The sequence below is a fragment of the Hyperolius riggenbachi genome, chromosome 10 (assembly GCF_040937935.1).
Source record: "Hyperolius riggenbachi isolate aHypRig1 chromosome 10, aHypRig1.pri, whole genome shotgun sequence".
Classification (NCBI taxonomy): domain Eukaryota; kingdom Metazoa; phylum Chordata; class Amphibia; order Anura; family Hyperoliidae; genus Hyperolius; species Hyperolius riggenbachi.
The window spans coordinates 260,220,472-260,232,960 of NC_090655.1; the positions used below are offsets into that span (position 1 = coordinate 260,220,472).

General features: G+C 46.6%; 1 protein-coding gene across 1 annotated transcript in view; it reads left to right on the top strand.

Moving 5' to 3' along the window:
- The first annotated feature begins 12,179 nt into the window (after nucleotides 1–12,179).
- Nucleotides 12,180–12,489, top strand: part of LOC137537135 (uncharacterized) — a 171,530-nt gene continuing 171,220 nt past the window's right edge. The window contains exon 1 of the mRNA XM_068259265.1: nucleotides 12,180–12,218. The gene's annotated coding sequence lies outside the window, so the exon portion shown is untranslated. The remainder of the gene's footprint in view (nucleotides 12,219–12,489) is intronic.

Here is a 12,489-nt window from a genome sequence, read left to right on the forward strand (position 1 = left end):
ACACAGCATTGGGTCAAGGGTCCATCTGACCACGTGGTCTGCAAAGCATGGTCAGGCCTGCCCCAAGACTAAGTCGCTCCCAGTCCCCATACAGCATCTCTGCCTGCAGGCCGCTTGACTGCCTTCTCCGCCACCAGTGGGTCCAGGACTCCATGCGGATTCCGGAATTTTTAAAGTCGCTGCTAGCAGCGGCCACTATAATAATTTTTTCTCGTGCTTGTACATGCCTGACTAATTTTTCTGGCTGCACTGCGGCTGCAACAACAAAACAAAAGGCATGTACATGTGCCAATTCCCCTTTGTGATCATTACCTTGCGCAGTGAGGGGGCTTGCGTATCACAATGAAGCAATGACCACCAGCTATATGAATGTCTCGGGAAGGGGGCACACCCAAGATAATAAGGTTGTTGCTTCATTGTGGACAGACCAAATTCGATCAGCTAGACAGTCACTGTTGTTCTATCATTGAGCTACCACAGCCCGGCGACCATATGGGCTTGAAAACCGCTACGGCCTGCACTCTCGCCATGGTGCGCACCAGTCCAGCACGGCCGTCACTACACAAACAGCTGTTTGCGGTGTGTTACTGTAACGATTGTGGAACCTTCTCCGTGATCAGCGCACACCGCGTGCGCTGACACGGCGAAAATCCTCCACAAGCGTATATTTGCAGGCACCCAGCAAAAGGTGCTACGCACCCATAGAGGGAAAATTCCTGTCGGCAGATGGCGCTGGGGAGTGCAGAGGAACCAATCCTCTGTACCTCCACAAATGCCAGACAGGAATTGTACGAAGCGCAGAACGCAATCGCAAGAGAGGCGATTGCAAATGAGACGAGCAAAGGGACAGGTTGTATGTGTGTGCGCCAACCTAGTCGCCACCCCGCGACAGTGCACACACAACAGCAGATATGAAACAGGAACGCGATCGCGAGAGATGCGATCGCCAGACGTGACACAAGGCAGATCAGGACAGAATACGAGGTTAGCAAAGGCACAGCAAATAATACAATGAGGAGATACAGAAAATAACAAACGCTAGCTAACCGCGAACACCGCACTCATTCGCAACAGTGCACACGGTTATGCGCGTTCTCCACGTGATAAGCACAATAGAGACAAGCACGCCTAACTAACCATTAACAGACAAACATGAAACAGAGGACGCGAGCGCTTGCTTAACGGTTACCTCACCGAGCCTCCAGCAAGCGTAGCAGACAAGACAGACACACGAAAACAGGGACAAGCGAGAGATAGGATCCACAGCACTAGCGAAAAGTGGTTAGCGCGATCCAGGTACAGAGTAGCAGAACAGAAGGATCCACTAGCGGAAAGTGGCTAGCGCGATCCCAGGAGACAGAACAGAAGGATCCACAGCGCTAGCGAAAAGTGGCTAGCGCGATTCCAGGAGACAGAACAGAAGGATCCACAGCGCTAGCGAAAAGTGGCTAGCGCGATCCCAGGAGACAGAACAGAAGGATCCACAGCGCTAGCGAAAAGTGGCTAGCGCGATCCAAAGAGACAGTTTAGAAGAGATAGCTGGTAGCAACCGCTGCACCAGCTATACTCCAAGAACAGAGATCAGAACCATTTCCTGTCGACCACCGTTGGGACAGGACAATGGCAACAGAACAAACAAAACAGATAAACAATCCTAACTGCACTAGGGAAAACCTGCCTAGCGCAGATTCAGGAATTACTCTAAGCTGATCTTCAAACAGAGAGTAAGGCTGACATCCACCAGGAGTGTTACATAGGACGAAATCCTTATGACCAGCGAAGCATTGTGGGAAAGACATAGTACTTATAGTACACGCCTCCAATGAATGTGACCAGGCAATTTGCATGACAACGTATGCAAATTCCTCAGCAAGCACAAGCTGCAAAACTGACATTAGCTCTTCTTTCCAGAGTCCTGCAGCATGCAAACCTACACAATGGTCAAAAAGCTGCCAGCCTGCACAGGCAGCTGAGCAAATTATCACAGTTACACACAGAGTTTGGTGTGTCAGTGTGAAGCAGTATCACTCCTTGATTGATGTATACACATGCAAGATGTTTTCAAGCACTTTAGGCCTGCAATTTAGCATTCAATGTGATTTCTGCCCTTAAAATGCCGCTTTGCGTCAAATCCAGATTTTTCCCCTGGACTTTTGGCGTCTATCCCACTCATCCATGCAAAAACTCAGATGTTAGACCCCTTGAAACATGTTTTCCATCACTTTTCTGGCCAGCAAAAGTGTTTCTAGTTTTCAAAATTCGCCTATTGCGGCTTGCGAATGTTCGCGTGAACCGAACTTTCGTGGAAGTTCGCGAACCGAAAGTCGGAGGTTCGGGCCATCTCTACAAGGGAACCAGGTCCTTGGATCCATCTGCTGCTGCCCTTGATCCGACCACCACCTCTGCAGGCTATCCAGCTGCCTTGCTTATAGCTCCCAACTGTCCATTCTTTAAGAGGGACAGTCTCTCTTTTGGAACCAAATCCCTTGGTCACTCTTCTTCATTAGTCCGTCTTTCAGGATTGATGTACAGATTTATCAGAATCAGGATAATTTATTCACCAAGTACAAATGGGGGTTGTACCTGGAATTGGTTTCAGCCCATACAGGTTCTGAATGGATGGGGGTATAATGTCTGAAAGCCAAGAGCCGAGGCTGCCATACTACGGCGCCACCAGTCACACTTGGCAATCATCTGTCATCCCTAAGGAGACATGGGGGGAGGGGGGCAGAAGGAAATGAGTTATATTACGAGATATTTATGTAAATATACATATTTTTTTCTACTTAAAAATGTATTTTAATTGACACTTTTTTCCCATCCTTAAAATGTACATGTTTTTTATTCTGAAATGTTCACAGGAAGGAAAACTAAGGACTTCAAAAAGGAGCAGTGTGGTTAGAGTTTATAAAACTATGCCTTTTACATATTTATTCTTTTTGGTATATGTGGTGATGTCATGATTAGTGGTGTGACAGGAGGTGTGTCTAAAGGTTCATCCACACCTACCAACTATCTGTCCAACTATCTGCCAAACTTCTCTGTTATGCTGGGAATACACGGCTCCATTCTGAGCCATTTACATGGCTGGATAGACAATTTCCGACACGTCCGATCTCCCGCCCGATCATTTCGCCGCTCGATTCTGCATTGAGGACAATGCAAAAAGATAAGAAAAATGAGCGGAAGAGAAGAGAATCGCCTGCGGAATCGAGCGGGGAAACGATTGAGGGGGAGAATTGGGCGGCAAAATCGCGCCGTGTATGCCCAGCGTAACGCCCCCATACACACGCCCAACAGCGGTCTCTTATGCAGCACAATTGTCAGACAGCTTTTGTTGTGAAACAAGTTGAAACAACTAAAAAAAGTATTTTGCTCTTGTTCAGAAAGCTGATAAGACTGATAAGAAGTCAGTACAACAGCTGGATTGACTTCTTATCAGTCTTATCAGCTGTTTTAACAATAGCAAAATACTTTTGCTCTTGTTCAAACAGGCGATTTTATGGTGAAACATGGCTGCATTACAATTATTTTATGGTGAAACGCTGTCCCATTACAATTATTTTATAGTGAAACACTGCTCCATTATGATTATTTGGCACCTATGTGGGGGGCCCATCCAAATTTTCGCAAGGGGGCCCAGTGATTTCTAGTTACACCCCTGACTACTATCTAAACTGGGGACACCTATAGACCTGGCTACTTACACTGTACTTAGAGGGGTGTGGGAATGTTGGGGTGGAGGGTCCTAGAGGAATGTTTGGGTGGGAGGTCCGAGGTCCGTGGGGTTGGAAGGTCGTGGGGGGCCCTAAAAATGTTTTGCTATGGGGCCCAGTCATTTCTAGCTATGCCCCTGCATCCTTGGCTTTGTCGACGAAAGCGTGATGAACGCATACCACAGCGAGATTGAACAGATCTGCAGGTGGTACAAAGATAACAAGCTTATCCTGAATGCAGCAAAGACTGTGGAATGGATTGTGGTTTTCAGAAGGCCCCCCACCCACACTCAACCCGCTGTTCATCAATAGCACTGAGGTCTACAGGGTACACAGCGCCCGGATCCTAGGCTCTACCTTCACTGGTGATTGGCATTGGGGCGTAAACCCAACAATAATACAAAAGAAAGACAGCAGAAGCTGTTATTCCTGAGGCAACTGAGAAAGTTTGGAATCCCGCAAGAGCTGCTGAGCAGTTTCTATAATGCCACCAATTAATCTGTCCTTTGCTCTTTCATCCTTGTCTGGTACACTGGGGTGAATCAATGCCACTGAGAAGATCACTGGGTCACCCCTGCGATCCCTGGACCTCCTTCATACATTTAGAATGAGGTCCAGGGCCAACCGGATAACCCTGGCAGTGGTTTCTTCACCCTCCTTCCGAAAGGGCAACGCTACAAGACCATCCTCACCACAACCTCCAGGCACAGGAACACCTTCTTCCCCCATGCAGTCCTCCTCCTGAACTCAAGCCCCTCCTGAATGTAACCTCCCAGACTTCATCCCCAGTATCTTTGGGGTGCTAGCATATTGCACCTATGTCTTACACTGTAGTGTCTCCCATCGGTTGCACCGTGTCACTGGTTGTAATGTCATATTTTGCTATTTGCACTATGTTTGTGCTCTATGTAATGGCCGTGTGTACCACAAATAATTTCGGGTGTGGCAACTGCCGCACTTGCTGAATAAAGACTATTCTGATTCTATGGGGTTGATTCACAAAGGTTACTTATTTTTCACCTTAACTAGAGTGACCAGATTTTTGTGGGTCCAACCTGGGACAGGGAGTGGGGGGGCGCGGGGAGGGGGGGCGGCGCGCGCAGCGGCGCAAAGTGGGGAGGAGTGAGGAGCGCGCAGCGATGAAGACCAGGGGGAGGTGGCGAATAATGGGCATGGCCATGACATTGTATGGGCGGAGCTAACGTAATGATGTAACAGCGAGGCATAAGAAAGCAGTGTTTACGCCATGATGTGGACAAACGAGACTTTGCATCATGGGTGTGCAGAAACTGTGTGATGCTAATAGTATACCGTAACCACAAAGCAGCAAACATAGCCATCTATGACCATTAAATAATAAATGCAGTAACAGTTACCCCAGACACCAGAAAATAAACGCAATGGGCAACATGTCAGCACAAAATAAACGCAATGCGGGCAACATGTCAGTATAAAATAAATGCAATGCGGGCAACATGTCAGTACAAAATAAACGCAATGCGGGCAACATGTCAGTACAAAATAAACGCAATGCGGGCAAACATTTCACCAGAAAATTACTGCAATGGGGGCAAACATTTCACCAGAAAATTAACGCAATGTGAGCAAACATTTCACCAGAAAATAAACGCAATGCGGGCAAACATTTCACCAGAAAAGAAACGCAATGCGGGCAAACATTTCACCAGAAAATAAACGCAATGCGGGCAAACATTTCACTAGAAAGTAAACGCAATGCGGGAAAACATTTCACCAAAAAGAAACGCAATGTGGGCAAACATTTTACCAGAAAAGAAACGCAATGGGGGCAAACATTTCACTAGAAAGTAAACGCAATGCGGGCAAACATTTCCCCAGAAAAGAAACGCAATGCGGGCAAACATTTCACCAGAAAATAAACGCAATGCGGGCAAACATTTCACTAGAAAGTAAACGCAATGCGGGCAAACATTTTACCAGAAAAGAAACACAATGTGGGCAAACATTTCACCAAAAAAGAAACGCAATGCGGGCAAACATTTCACTAGAAAGTAAACGCAATGCGGGCAAACATTTCACCAGAACATAAACGCAATGCGGGCAAACATTTCACCAGAAAAGAAACGCAATGCGGGCAAACATTTCACCAGAAAAGAAACGCAATGCGGGCAAACATTTCACCAGAAAAGAAACGCAATGCGGGCAAACATTTCACCAGAAAAGAAACGCAATGCGGGCAAACATTTCACCAGAAAAGAAAAGCAATGCGGGCAAACATTTCACCAGAAAAGAAACGCAATGCGGGCAAACATTTCACCAGAAAAGAAACAATGCGGGCAAACATTTCCCCAGAAAAGAAACAAAATTGCGGGCAAACATTTCACCAGAAAAGAAACGTAATGGGAGCACATTACACCTGGAAAAGAAAGCATTTACTCACCTGGCAGAAGTCTCCATCCTCTGGCGCGCTGCTCCCGGGACCACCTTCCTCCTGCTCGTCTCCCGTGCTGACAGGGCTACGGCAAGATGGCTGCCGAAGCCCTGTACTGGAGACACAAATAGTCTCCAGTACAGGGCTTCGGCATCCATCTTGCCGTAGCCCTGCTCGCCTGCCGGTGTCGGAACAGACAACGGAAGAGGAGGCTGGAGCGGGGCTGCAGGCAATGAACTGGCACGGCGTCTATAGACGCCGCTGCCAGTTCATGAAGATAGAGTGGCCAGAGTCCCGAGGCCGGGACGTCCCGCTGCTGAAAGCCTGGGACAGCGGACCCCGAATCCGGGACGCGTCCCGGGCAATCCGGGACGTCTGGTCACTCTACCTTAACTGTGCAGAGTGCTAGTGCATGAGATAAACAAATAAGGAGAAATAATTCATGAGATATATAGATAAGGAGAGCTAAATCATGAGTTATGTCAAATAAGGAGAGTTAAACCATGAGTTATGTCATATAAGGAGAGCTAATCCATGAGTTATGTCAAATAAGGAGAGATAAACCATGAGTTATGTCATATAAGGAGAGCTAATCCATGAGTTATGTCAAATAAGAAGAGCTAAACCATGAGTTATGTCAAATAAGGAGAGCTAAACCATGAGTTATGTCAAATAAGGAGAGATAAACCATGAGTTATATCATATAAGAAGGAGAGCTAAACCATGAGTTATGCCAAATAAGGAGAGATAAACCATGAGTTATGTCAAATAAGGAGAGATAAACCATGAGTTATGTCAAATAAGGGGAGATAAACTATGAGTTATGTCAAATAAGGAGAGATAAACCATGAGCTATGTCAAATAAGCGGAGCTAAACCATGAGTTATGTCAAATAAGGAGAGCTAAACCATGAGTTATGTCAAATAAGGAGAGATAAAGCATGAGTTATGCCAAATAAGGAGAGCTAAACCATGAGTTATGTCAAATAAGGAGAGATAAACCATGAGTTATGTCAAATAAGGAGAGCTAAACCATGAGTTATGTCAAATAAGGAGAGATAAACCATGAGCTATGTCAAATAAGGGGAGCTAAACCATGAGTTATGTCAAATAAGGAGAGATAAACCATGAGTTATGTCAAATAAGGAGAGATAAACCATGAGTTATGCCAAATAAGGAAAGCTAATCCATGAGTTATGTCAAATAAGGAGAGATAAACCATGAGTTATGTCAAATAAGGAGAGCTAAACCATGAGTTATGTCAAATAAGGAGAGCTAAACCATGAGTTATGTCAAATAAGGAGAGATAAACCATGAGTTATGTCAAATAAGGAGAGATAAACCATGAGTTATGTCAAATAAGGAGAGATAAACCATGAGTTATGTCAAATAAGGAGAGATAAACCATGAGTTATGTCAAATAAGGAGAGCTAAACCATGAGTTATGTCAAATAAGGAGAGATAAACCATGAGTTTATGTCAAATAAGAAGGAGAGATAAACCATGAGTTTATGTCAAATAAGAAGGAGAGCTAAACCATGAGTTATGTCAAATAAGGAGAGCTAAACCATGAGTTATGTCAAATAAGGAGAACTAAACCATGAGTTATGTCAAATAAGGAGAGCTAAACCATGAGTTTATTTTATACAAAAACAACGGACAAGCACCATCAGCATAAATATTAGATTATAATAATAAGGGTGGGATGTGCTTATTGGGCAATAGGAATATGCATATACAACTAGGAGAGAAGTACCCAATTAAAACAGCACCAAACCACACAAGATATTATTCAAAGGTACAAAACTTTATTGAATATGGAAACAGACAGAATAAAAACAACAATAAAATTCACCGAAGGTGAAGGTGGCGGTGTAATTATGTCAAAAATTAATAGTTTATACAAAATAGCAGCTCCTCACAACAATTCCCCTAACAATTATAATTGATCATACAGATCATAGATACCAACACTTCCAATATATATTCAAAATAATAGGTCAAGCAGGTGCCCTAAAAAAATGGGACACCTTGTGATAATGCAAAGAAATCAATTTGAACACAAGGTGCTTGTAATAGTGCAATAATAAATTACCTATAAAAAAGGTGATGGACCTAAAGAGTCCAAGTAGAGTAACAGTTAAAAAACTGCAGTGCACCAACAGTGATAAGGTATAACAACAATAAGTGAAGAAATTCAGCATGACCCGATGCTGTACAGAAATAAGATTGAAGTAGAGAACTTACGTGAGGGAAGAGGAGGAGGAGGATTAGACCACCGCCTTAATGCATCACGCGGGTTCAACCCGCTTCAAAAGGAGGCCCTTTTTTATAGGTAATTTATTATTGCACTATTACAAGCACCTTGTGTTCAAATTGATTTCTTTGCATTATCACAAGGTGTCCCATTTTTTAGGGCACCTGCTTGACCTATTATTTTGAATATATATTGGAAGTGTTGGTATCTATGATCTGTATGATCAATTATAATTGTTAGGGGAATTGTTGTGAGGAGCTGCTATTTTGTATAAACTATTAATTTTTGACATAATTACACCGCCACCTTCACCTTCGGTGAATTTTATTGTTGTTTTTATTCTGTCTGTTTCCATATTCAATAAAGTTTTGTACCTTTGAATAATATCTTGTGTGGTTTGGTGCTGTTTTAATTGGGTACTTCTCTCCTAGTTGTATAAACCATGAGTTTATGTCAAATAAGAAGGAGAGCTAAACCATGAGTTATGTCAAATAAGGAGAGATAAACTATGAGTTATATCAAATAAGGAGAGATAAACCGTGAGTTATGTCAAATAAGGAGAGATAAACCCAGGGCCGGTCCTGGACTTTCTGCTGCCTGAGGCAAAGACCGTGAAGGCGCCCCCCCCCCCCCCCCCCGGTCGACAACCCCTCCCCTCCCTCCTCTAGGATAATGCAATCCTAGGAAAGCCTTTGTAGTGTTCTTCATGTACATTATCTAAATCTCAATTTTAAGTTCAGCATATAAACAATAGGATTAGTCTTGCTTATGTGTTTGAGCATCTGTCTGTGAACTCTGTATAAGGTTCTGGGAGTAAAAGATAAGCTACAAGAGGATGCATCAGCGTGTGGAGGATGCATCAGCGTGTGGAGGGAGGATGCATCAGCGTGTGGATTCCTGTAGGGCGGCAGGTACTCACCTGTTCAGAAACAAGATATGCTCAGAGTCTGATGCCAGCAGAACAATGGCAGAAGCTATGCACCATAAAGCCATATTTACTCAGCTGCTTTTTCAAAGGAAAACATTCTGAAGACTGGGGCAGTCACTGTTTAATAATAGCAGTTGCACAGTCAGTGTCCCGGTCTTATGACTTGTTTACTCGAATGAGTCGAATCTGTCTGAGTTTAGAACCCAGAATCACTGGAACATGTAATATTCTATTTATAGAGGAACTTATCCGCATTTTCAGTACACAATAAAGGATACTGCTACCTCAAAGCATAGTTAAGGAAACCTAACATCCCCCACACGACCGACCAACCGACCATGAAAGAAAGCCTGAGTGAGGCAGCAAAGTGACTGACTCACCGGGGATGGGGTCTCCCTCCGGGTCTGGCGGCGGCGATGGCGAAGGGCGGGCGTCGGGCATCCAGCATGCATCCTGGCTGGCACTAGCAGGCAGGAGACAGATGGCTGTGGCGGCCGCTGGCATGCTCCATCCATCTCGGATCTCGCGCTGGCGGGCAAGGCCAGTGAGCTGCGGCCGGCGGCAGCCAGGCTCATCATCATCGTCACGTCGGTGGCGCTCAGTGACTGACCGTGCCAATCAGGCAGGGTAGCAGACCGGGCGGCAGCCGCCGCCATCAGCAGGCTTAGGCAGCGTGCAGCCTTGGAGGGGACAGGAGAGGCCGCAGAGCTCGGAGTCGTCGGACTCGGAGGCCAGCGGCATCATGTGGGTGGCATGTGGCAGCAGAACTGGCGGGCGGTACACAGCATAATGGGGGGCGGGGCGGGTCGAGTCCGGGCAGACTCGGTCTCGGCGGCGGAGGGTCACTCACGGTGTGTGCAGCCAGGCACGGGTTCGAAGGCACGGTCGGGCACCACAGGAGCAATCGGACTTCACTGCAGAGTCTGCACTGCAGCCTGCACAGCACTCTCTCCGGCTCTGCAGTCACTTCCTCTTTCTGTCTGGTGCCGCCCCTCCACTTCCTGCCACCTGAGGAACCCACCTCACCCCGCCTCATGGGCGGGCCGGCCCTGACTGCTACCTCAAAGCATAGTTAAGGAAACCTAACATCCCCCACACGACCGACCAACCGACCATGAAAGAAAGCCTGAGTGAGGCAGCAAAGTGACTGACTCACCGGGGATGGGGTCTCCCTCCGGGTCTGGCGGCGGCGATGGCGAAGGGCGGGCGTCGGGCATCCAGCATGCATCCTGGCTGGCACTGGCAGGCAGGAGACAGATGGCTGTGGCGGCCGCTGGCATGCTCCATCCATCTCGGATCTCGCGCTGGCGGGCAAGGCCAGTGAGCTGCGGCCGGCGGCAGCCAGGCTCATCATCATCGTCACGTCGGTGGCGCTCAGTGACTGACCGTGCCAATCAGGCAGGGTAGCAGACCGGGCGGCAGCCGCCGCCATCAGCAGGCTTAGGCAGCGTGCAGCCTTGGAGGGGACAGGAGAGGCCGCAGAGCTCGGAGTCGTCGGACTCGGAGGCCAGCGGCATCATGTGGGTGGCATGTGGCAGCAGAACTGGCGGGCGGTACACAGCATAATGGGGGGCGGGGCGGGTCGAGTCCGGGCAGACTCGGTCTCGGCGGCGGAGGGTCACTCACGGTGTGTGCAGCCAGGCACGGGTTCGAAGGCACGGTCGGGCACCACAGGAGCAATCGGACTTCACTGCAGAGTCTGCACTGCAGCCTGCACAGCACTCTCTCCGGCTCTGCAGTCACTTCCTCTTTCTGTCTGGTGCCGCCCCTCCACTTCCTGCCGCCTGAGGAACCCGCCTCACCCCGCCTCATGGGCGGGCCGGCCCTGGATAAACCATGAGTTAGGTTAGATAAGGAGAGGTAAATCGATAATTTGTAAGTTATTAAATAAGGTAAGATCATTTAACAGAAAAGCTTTGTGAATCAGGCTCTATGTGATGTCAGCATATTGTGGGCAATGGAAGGCCATGAAGTTCTGGTGCATTTGAGTGAGTGATGCGTCAGCTGTTGCCATGGTGATTTGTCACTATGAAGGAGGAGGCGGGAGGAATGAGAGGGAGCCGAGCAGATCTTCCTTCTGCATGACACTATCTGCTAGAATGGAAAAGAAGTAATCAATATTAAAGTGAACCTGTGGTGAAAGTGATCTGGAGGCTGCCATATTTATTTTGTTTTAAGCAATACCAGCATGCAGTAGATCAGGTGTTTCTGACAGTATTGTCAAATCTGACAAGATTAGCTGCATGCTTGTTTCTGGTGTGATTCGGATACAACTGCAGCCAAATAGTTCAGCAGAATGCCAGGCAACTAGTATTGTTTAAAAGGAAATAAATATGGCAGCCTCCATATACCTCTCATCTCGGGTTCCCTTTTAAATGGACATCCCAATCCAGACAATTTCTCCAGTAATTCTGCTTCTGCCTCCCAGTCTGGTGCAAGAAACTGACATTTCCTGTAACTATGGAGCCACATCCCTATGGTAGCTCTACACCTCCAGCAACCGTCTGAGGACTTATAATAATAATTATTATTAATCATTATGAAATGGCATGCGTCTGCATAATTAAGATGTTGTTTAATGAAAAGAAAAACATTGCAACACAGTGTTGCAATGTTTTTCTTTTCATTGATCAACATCTTAATTCTGCAGATGCATGCCATTTCATAATGATTAATAATAATAATTATTATTATTATTATAAGTGTTGCCAACACTACGTTATAGTATTAGATGGCTGAATGGAGAGGATTCCACAGAAGCTGCAGTTAGCATATTTACCACAAGATGGAGACCACACCTCCCCCAGCTGGAACGCACAACCTGGAAATAATGAAACCAAAGACAGGAAGAGGCGTAACAGCAGGAGGAGAAGTTGCAGGAAGTGGAGAGAGGACGTGGCTGGAAGAGGTAATCGTGTGATTGTTGTTATATATATTGAGCAGAGCAGAGGTCGGGGTCGACATACTTTGTTACAGAGGAGGTCATAGTACACCTGTCACTATCCTGATCATCCCCTTGAAGTAATTACCATACATCTACCCAACCTAGGCTACTCAATATGGGGTTCATCTGGCTTCCTATATGGGGCCTACTAAAATCGGGCATGCCTGGCTACCTACATGGGGGGTTGTTACCCAATATGGGCCACATCTGGGCTGGCTAACTTTATGGGGGCTGC